The following is a 9,501-nucleotide window of genomic DNA, read 5'->3' on the forward strand; positions in this document are numbered from 1 at the left end:
CGGTGGGAGGTAATTGAATCTCATGCTGCTGCTGTTCTCATGATAGTGAGTGAGTTCTCTAAATATCTGATGGTTTTATAAGGGGCTTTTCCCCCTTTTGCTCGGCACTTCTTGCTGCTGCCATGCGAAGAAGGACGTGTTTGCTTCCCCTTCCACCATGATTGTAAGTTTCCTGAGGCCTCCCCCAGCCATGCTTAACTGTGAGTCAATTAAACCTCTTTCCTTTATAAATTACCCAGTCTTGGGTATGTCTTTATTAGCAACATGAGAATGGACTGATACACTGAATAATATTTCTTTGCATGTATAGACCACATTTTGTTTATCCATTCACCTATCAGTGGACACTTGGGCTGCTTCCACCTTTTGGCTATTGTGAATAATGCTGTGAATATCGGTATACAGATATCTCTTCAAGTTCCTGCTTTTGATTCCTTTGAATACATGCCCAGAAGTTGAATTGCAGAATCACATAGAAATGCTGTTGAACTTTTTGAGGAACTGCCATACTGTTTTCCACAGTGGCTGTGCCAAAGCCCCGGAACTCAGAGGAAGCCAGTCTGGTGCCACTTTCCTTAATACCTCTCTTTCTTCCCTATCTCAACACTCCTTGTTTTAACTCTTTAGCACCCTACTGCTTCCCATCACTCTTGGAGAGGGTGGTAGAGGAGAGAGGAGGACACAGTGTGAAGCAGTTGCGGGAGCTCAATGCCAAATTTCAGGTAAGACATTTTTATGATCACTTTCTTCCTGCATAAAGGCGGCAAGACTCTTTGGGCACCTGAATTGTTGAAAATGATGGTCAGGTTGAGATTCCACTATAGAATCTCATTTTTATTTGTGGATCATATTTGTGAAACAATGGAAACCATTGTTGGGGATTCATATGGTTTGGATATTTGTCCCTTCCAAATCACATGTCGAAATGTGACCCACAGTGTTACAGGTGGGGCCTGGTGGGAGGTTTGTGGGTCATGGGGGTGGATCCCTCATGAATAGCGTGGTGCCCTCTCTGTGGTTATGAGTTCACACAAGATCTGGTTGTTAAAAGAGCCTGGCACCTTCCCCCTCTCTCTCTGTCTCCCTCTCTTGCCACATGACATGCCTGTTCCCCCTTTGTCTTCTGCCATGAGTAAAAGCTTCCTGAGGCCTCACCAGAAGCAAATGCTGGTGCTTTGCTTATACAGTCTGCAGAAATGTGGGCCAAATGAACTTCTTTTCTTTATAAATTACCCAGCCTCTGGTATTCGTTTATAGCAATGCAAAACAAATGATGGAGATGATGAAAAAGTTCTGGAGATGGGTAGTGGTCACAGTTGTACAACAGTGTGAATGTACTTAATGCCACTGAACTATGCACTTCAAAATGATGAAAATGCTAGATTTTGTTATGTATATATTATCACAATTAAATATGTATGCATATACAACCATATGGCATCCCCTGGGAAAAATCACAACTTCAGTTTTCTTCTCTATAAAATACCTTTTCTTTCTGATGCTCAGAACGGTAAGTTGATTACTCCAGATATACACATGCTTAGATAAGAATAAAACATTATGCAAAAGTATTTTGGTTTTGGTGAAATACTCTTTTTAGCAAGCAATAGTGTCTCACTGTTGGGATAATATTCCTGATCACAGATTTTATCCATCGGGGGACAACTGGGGTGGTGACAAAACCCAAGGCTCCTTCCATCCGACATCCACTGGCTAGGGGAAATCCAGTGTGTTACAAATGTTTTTCTTTCCTTTTAGTAGGGGGATTGCCTCTCTCCATTGCACACGACCAGATGATGCCTTAAAAGAGTAAACTCCTGAGAAAACCCTTCTAAAGCAACTGAATTAGAAAAACAACAACGATGGGCTGGGCGCGGTAGCTCACGCCTATAATCCCAGCACTTTGGGAGGCCGAGGGGGGCGGATCACGAGGTCAGGAGATCGAGACCATCCTGGCTAACACGGTGAAACCCCGTCTCTACTAAAAATACAAAAAATTAGCCAGGTGTGGTGGCACGTGCCTGTAGTCCCAGACACTCGGGAGGCTGAGGCAGGAGAATGGCGTGAACCCGGGAGGCAGAGCTTGCAGTGAGCCGAGATCACACCACTGCACTCCCGCCTGGGTGACAGAGCGAGACTCTGTCTCAAAAAAAAAAAAAAAAAAAGCAAAAGGAAAACAACAACGATGGAACTGGGAACCTAAAGGACAATTCTGTCTGCTTTTTAGCTAATTGGAGGCACGTTTCCTTTATGATCCCTGTGTCCCTTCACCTTTCTTCACTTCTCCTGAGAGATGAAGTTACACTGCCTCCCAGGGATTGGCCATCCCAGTCCTGCAAGAGGCCAGGCATCCTTTCCTCACTGCAGGGGACTGATGAGTTCATACGACATGAGGGGAGGAGCATCCCAATGACCTCAACAGATGAACCTGGGAGATTTCCCACGGACTGCCCAGCACCGGCCCTGAAGGAGCATAGCTTGGTTTGTAATTTCTCTTACAGATGTTTATTTCTCCGATTTACTGAGATTGATTTTTGGAATGTGCGGCTGCCTGAACTGTGCACACTTTCAGAGCTCGATGTAAACCAGATACACCCTGCCTAATCCATCACCTCAGATTTACATTAACAAGGAGGCAAGCCAGGCAGTAGCAGCCGCCCTCTATCCTCCGTCCTTTTATGCCATTGTTATGATTTTATGCCTCTGCAATAAGTTACACACCCACCTTTTCCCTCACCCCCTATTCAGCTTTGTTTGCACTCCAGGCACAGAAAAAGAGAAAAAACTGCGGTAGATGGAAGCTAAGGCCCTGCAAACCAGTCATTCCTAGTTATCCGCTTTTAATACATCACTCCTTTGCTGACAATTTCCACTGATTCTCCATTTTCGTAGATGACAATGTCCTAATGACAGAACCTGGACTTGAGGAGCATATTAGTCTGTTTTCACCCTGCTGGTAAAGACATACCTGAGACTGGGCAGGTTACAAAAGAAAGAGGTTTATTGTACTTACAGGTCCACATGTCTGGGGAGGCCTCAAAATCATGGTGGAAGGTGGCATGGTGGCTGCAAGAGAGAATGAAAGCCAAGTGAAACGGGTTTCCCCTTATCAAACCATCAGATCTTGTGAGAGTTATTCACTACCATGAGAACAGTATGGAGAACTGCCCCCATGATTCAATTGTCTCCTGCTGGGTCCCTCCCACAACACATGGGAATTGTGGGAGTACAATTTAAGATGAGATTTGGATGGGGACACAGAGCCAAACCATATCAAGAGACTACTTTAATTTGCATTTTCAGCTGGATCCCACCCCCTCTCCTATTTGACTTGACCATGAGGTTCTACAGCAGAGGGCCCTGTCTTTCTCATCACTGTGCACGTAGCACATAACACATGCCAGTTGAACAGTTGTTGGGAAAATAAATGAAGCGCCCATCATCTCAAATTTAGTATCTAGTGAATCTGAAGAGGGCCTGGAAGGAGATGTCCCTGCAATGGTGAGCAGAGACTTAAGAAATCAGAATGCTTGAACTCCCTTTCCAGTTGTATTAAATGGAGTGCCCTGTGATCCTTCATGCTGGCCAGTGAGAAGAGAGGGTCTGGCTTTTGCCTGTGGATGTTTCCTTCCCAGAAGCTCATAAGCTCTTGCCAATCTTATTAAACTCAGCCGTAAGCTTCTCAGTAATGATGGCTCCCAATTTTGCAGGTGGTCTTGCTGCAGGCAGGCAGGCAGCAGATGAGGCTGTGCACTGAGATCCCATTTCATTTGCTCCAGCTCCTTTCTGAGCTGGAGAAAATGAACACGTGTGTCATCGCTATTTATGTTTTATAAATGCAAATATCACAGTATATCATACAAGATGTAAAACAAATGCACTTACCTGTGATAATGCATGCATTTAATTTAGATGCTAAATACAAATGAATAATGTAATAAACAAGGTGCTGAATGATTAAAATGAACCCTTAATTTCTCACAATTGTTCAAGAAGGAAATTACAGGAAAATATTAATGCTTTTCATAATGATCACTTCACTGCAGGTAAGCAGAAAGCCACTATTTCCTCCTAGGTTATCATTTGTCCCAATTCAATACAATCAATTCAAAGACGCTAGTGTCACTTAAAAACCATTCTTTCTTTAACTTTCATTTTAGGTTCAGGGGTACACATGCGGGTTTGTTATACAGGCAAATTGCGTGTCATGGAGACTTTGTATACAGATTATATCGCCACTAGTTAATAAGCATAGTAACTGATAGGTAGTTTTTCGATCTTCACCCTCCTCCCCAACTCCACCCTCAAGTAGGCCCCAGCGTCTGTTTCTCCCTTGTTTGTGTTCATATGTACCCAATGTCTAGCTCCCACTGATAAGTGAGAACATGTGTTATTTGGTTTTCTGTTCCTGAGTTACTTCACTTAGGATAATGGCCTCTAGCTCCTCCATGTTGCAAAGAACATAATCTCTTTCTTTTTTATGGCTGCATAGTATTCCATAGTGTATATGTACCACATTTTCTTTATCCAGTCTATCACTGATGGGCATTTAGGTTGATTCCATGTCTTTGATATCATGAATAGTGCTGCAATGAACATATGCATGCATGTGTCTTTAGGGTAGAATAATTTATGTTCCTTTAGGTATATACCCAATAATGAGATTACTGACTTGAATGGTAATTCTGCTTTGAGTTCTTTGAGAAATGGCCAGACTGTTTTCCACAATGGCTAAACTCATTTACATTCCCACCAGCAGTGTATAAGCATTCCCTTTTCTCTGCAACCTCACCAGCATCTGTTCTTTTTTGACTTTTTGATAATAGCCATTCTGACTGGTGTGAGATGGTATCTCACTGTGGTTTTGATTTGTATATCTCTAATGATTAGTGAAGTTGAGCATTTTTATATGCTTGTTGGCAACGTATATGTCATCTTTTGAAAAGTGTTCATATCCTTTGCCCACTTTTTAATTGGGGTTTTTTGTTTTTTGCTTGTTGATTTCTTTAAATTCATTATAGATTCTGGATATTAGGCCTTTGTCAGATGCATAGTTTGTGAATATTTTCTCCTGTTCTGTGGGTTGTCTGTTTACTCTGTTGATAGTTTTCATGGCTGTGCAGAAGCTCTTTAGTTTAATTAAGCTCCCTTTGTCAATTTTTGTTTTTGTTGCTGTTGCTTTTGTCATGAAATATTTGCCAGGTCATATGTTCCAAATGGTATTTCCTAGGTTATTTTCCAAGGTGCTTAGAGTTTTAGGTAAAAAAAACTATTCTTCTACATAAATTTTTAGTATACAGACAATATTTTTACATTTTCATGTTGATTCATGGAGTTTTAGAATTAGAAATAACCAGAATGGCCATATAGTTCAATAGCTATCACAGGTGAGGAAACAGAAGACAAGGCAGTTAACAGTTTTCATAGAAGCATTTGTATATATTTAGGAAAAAATGTTTAGAGAATTGATTTTCTTTCCTGGTGCATATGTCACAGAAAATTTTGGCAATCATAAATGAAAATATTTTCCCTGGTTTAATCAACCTTTAGCCAAAAGTTATCTTTAATATGGTACCACACAGGACTTCTTTCTTACTTGCCTTTCCCAGACCAATTTCTTCACACAAAGTTACCAGATTGGATCTCTCTTTGACACCCTCAAAGAGTCAAGGACTAAGGCTGGGTGCGGTGGTTTACACCTATAATCCCAAAGCTTGAGGAGGCCAAGGCAGGAGGACTACTTGAGCCCAGGAGTTGGCAGCTGCAGTAAGCTATGATCACACCACTGCAATCCAACTATCAAAAATAAAAATAAAGGACTAAGTCTGGGACTTAGTCAAGGACCAGGACTTCATGGAAAGTATTCCTCAGGGAAAGGAGATCAGCAGTGATAAGAAACTGTAGCGTGCTTTCCAACTTCTTCACGTCTCGTGCCACATAGACTGCTCTATGCGACACACCAGTGTATGCTGACAAGGCTGCTACTGATGGGGAGCAGCTGATTCTGCGACTTCAGCTGCTCCAGGGCCCACCTGGCAGTCCCAAGAGCTCAGCACATCTGTGCCTGTTCCTGAAACACCGTTTGGATAGCTTGGGCCTACAGGAGACACAGATGGAGCCCCAGCAAGTGAGGCCCAGTCTGAGGGATCACCCCAAGACAAAGTCACTGAGGCATGTGTGGTATGAATTTATTTCCTGTTTCCTGTGTGTCTACATTTAGCTATCAGAAATTGAATTAAGGCTTAAGCATAATCTTTACTTAACCAGAGCTGAACAGTTAAACTCATTGCGAGGTCGTGTCCAGAACACCATTCTGAGGCTGACTAGATTTAAATATTTCATTATTTATAGCGCCCTTGGGTATGTAGGAATTACAGCCAGGTGAAGGCACAAAAATTAACCCTGTAGGAGAAAAGTTGGACAAGCAGCCGCCACAGAAAGGCTGATTTCATTCCCCTCTTGATTCCTTTGGTCAGATATATCTCTAAACACTTTCTCAGTTGAGTCCAGACAAAAGAGACCAAAGGTATTGCAGATTTCATTTGACGTATCCTAAAAGAAGTAGAATATTGAAAATACCCAGCATGATGCATTGTTCCTCCTAGGCACTCTATAAATAAAAATTTCCTGCCTTTCTTTTTGTCTGCCTCTTTAGATAGATTTTTTTTTAATACTTTCAGTTCTGGGATACATGTGCAGAACGTGCAGGTTGGTTACATAGGTATACACATGCCATGGCGGTTTGCCACACCCATTAACCCATCATCTACATTAGGTATGTCTCCTAATGCTATCCCTCCCCTAGTCCCCCCATCCCCCAGCAGGCCCCGGTGTGTGATGTTCCCCTCCCTGTGTCCACGTGTTCTCATTGTTCAACTCCCACCTATGAGTGAGAGCATGCGGTGTTTGGTTTTCTGCTCCTGTGTTAGTTTGCTGAGAATGATGGTTTCCAGCTTCATCCATGTCCCTGCAAAGGACATGAACTTATCCTTTTTCACAGCTGCATAGTATTCCATGGTGTATATGTGCCACATTTTCTCTATCCAGTCTATCGTTGATGGGCATTTGGGTTGATTCCAAGTCTTTGCTATTGTGAATAGTGCTGCAATAAATACACGTGTGCATGTGTCTTTATAGTAGAATGATTTATAATCCTTTGGGTATATACCCCATAATGGGATTGCTGGGTCAAATGATATATCTGGTTCTAGACCCTTAAGGAATTGCTACACTGTCTTCCACAATGGTTGAACTAATTTACACTCCCACCAACAGTGTAAAAATGTTCCTATTTCTCCACATCCTCTCCAGCATCTGTTGCTTCCTGACTTTTTAATGATTGTCTTTCCAACTGGCATGAGATGGTATCTCATTGTGGTTTTGATTTGCATTTCTCTAATGACCAGTGATGATACGCTTTTTTTCATATGTTTCTTGGCCACATAGATGGCTTCTTTGGGGAAGTGTCTGTTCATATCCTTCACCCTCTTTTTTATGTTTTTTTTTCTTGTAAATGTGCTTAATTTCCTTATAGATTCTGGATATTAGTCCTTTGTCAGATGGATAGATTGCAAAAATTTTCTCCCATTCTGTAGGTTGCCTGTTCACTCTGATGATAGTTTCTTTTGCTGTGCAGAAGCTCTTTAGTTTAGTTAGATCCCATTTGTCAATGTTGGCTTTTGTTGCCATTGCTTGTGGTGTTTTAGTTATGAAGTCTTTGCCCATGCCTATGTCCTGAATGGTAAAGCCTAGGTTTTCTTCTAGGGTTTTTATGGTTTTAGGTCTTAGGTTTAAGTCTTTAATCCATCTTGAATTAATTTTTGTATAAGGTGTAAGGAAGGGGTCCAATTTCAGTTTTCTGCATAAGGCTAGCCAGTTTTCCCAACACCATTTATTAAATAGGGAATTCTTTCCCCAGGCTGATCTTTGACAAACCTGATATATTTTTTGTTTGTTTGTTTGTTTTTGTTTGTTTTTCAAAAAAATGTATCCTTGTCTTAGGGTCCTCAATGTATCAGGAAGTGTATAGCAGCAAAATAGGTCAGATCAGTCAAGTAGAAAAAATAGTACATAAAATATTTTAAAACTTGTTGAGAGTTTGCTACCATGATAGTCGCTATTCAAGGTACTGTGCATGCTGCTGCAAATATGGTCATGCAATACAGAATCACATGTTAAATCAAAGACAGACCACATATGTGATGGTGGTCCGATAAGATTATAATGGAGTTGAAAAATTCCTGTCACCTAGTGGCACTGTAACTTTTGTAATCTCACAGTGTAATTACTTTACTGTTTTCATAGATTTACTGTAGCCTAAGTGTTTATGAAGTCTATAGTCATGTACGGTAATGTCCTAGGCCTTGCTGAACCTGATTCTGCAGGGTGATGAGCTACAAAATTCTTCCCCCACAGAGGAGCCCTCAATAATCCGGTAGACTAGATGAATGTGAGTGAGTCTCTTTCCCCCGAGATTCTAGTGCTTTCCCAGCTGGTTTATGAATAAAGCAGCCATAGAGGCAGAGAGAGAGGTTATACATGGGCTCTAATACCAAACTGAATTTCTCCAAGTCTTCTCTAGGTACTACCCAGCAGAAATAAAATTGAGCCCCAAATGCACCACTATAGCACATAAGGACTATCAGCTAACCTGGAGGCAGGTTGTTATTTTTATTTCTCATGGAAAAGCCACATTTTCTAGATTTAAGTTCGTGTTATCTTTCTACCATGCTTCTGCAAGGAACGCAGTCCCTGCAGTTATTATTCACCATGATACCATCTTAACCAACATTGCTTTTATTCAAGAAAGTGGTTTTACAGTGAGCAAATTAAGGCAATGGGCTGATATGAAGCGTGTTTTAAAATATAGGATTTATTATTATTCAGGTGTGGTGAGGCCAACAGCTCAGGAGATGTCAGCCATTGAAAACATAGCTTGTTACAATTCCCAAGGTGTGGGAGCCATGCCATGGCATTGGGGTGGGGGGCACACCAGGAAGCACCAGGTTCAGCCAGGAGGCAGAGGGGAAAACATGCAAGAGCCCTTATTTCTACACAGAGGGATAGCGAAGGCAGGGCAAGCAGGCTTAGGCTTGGCTAGTGTGAATAATTTCAGTGGGCTCTAAGGCATAGGGGCTATCCCTAGTTGTCTGGTACTTGGCTTTGGGGTGATTAGGGCAGGTGCATAGTAGACCAGAGTGTGAGAGCCAGCTAAAAGAGGCATGGGGGTGTACACTTTGGACTGGTTAATCTGCACATGAAAGGCATGCTCCCCTCTATCTCTGGGGCTAGTCAGGATGGTCCTTGACTATCTAGGAATTGGTTAATCCTGGGAGGGGCAGTCCCTCCACAGCCAGCAAGGCCTCAGATGCCAATAAATCAGAATACAGAGGATAAAAGATATGATTAATACAGATGGGATTCTCTGCTCCCAGCATGCATCCCTTTGCTCAGAAAGCCTTGGAGAAAACATAAAATGATTGTATTGAAAACTCAGTAAGA

Source organism: Pan troglodytes, chromosome 1 (assembly GCF_028858775.2).
Source record: "Pan troglodytes isolate AG18354 chromosome 1, NHGRI_mPanTro3-v2.0_pri, whole genome shotgun sequence".
In the NCBI taxonomy this organism is placed as follows: domain Eukaryota; kingdom Metazoa; phylum Chordata; class Mammalia; order Primates; family Hominidae; genus Pan; species Pan troglodytes.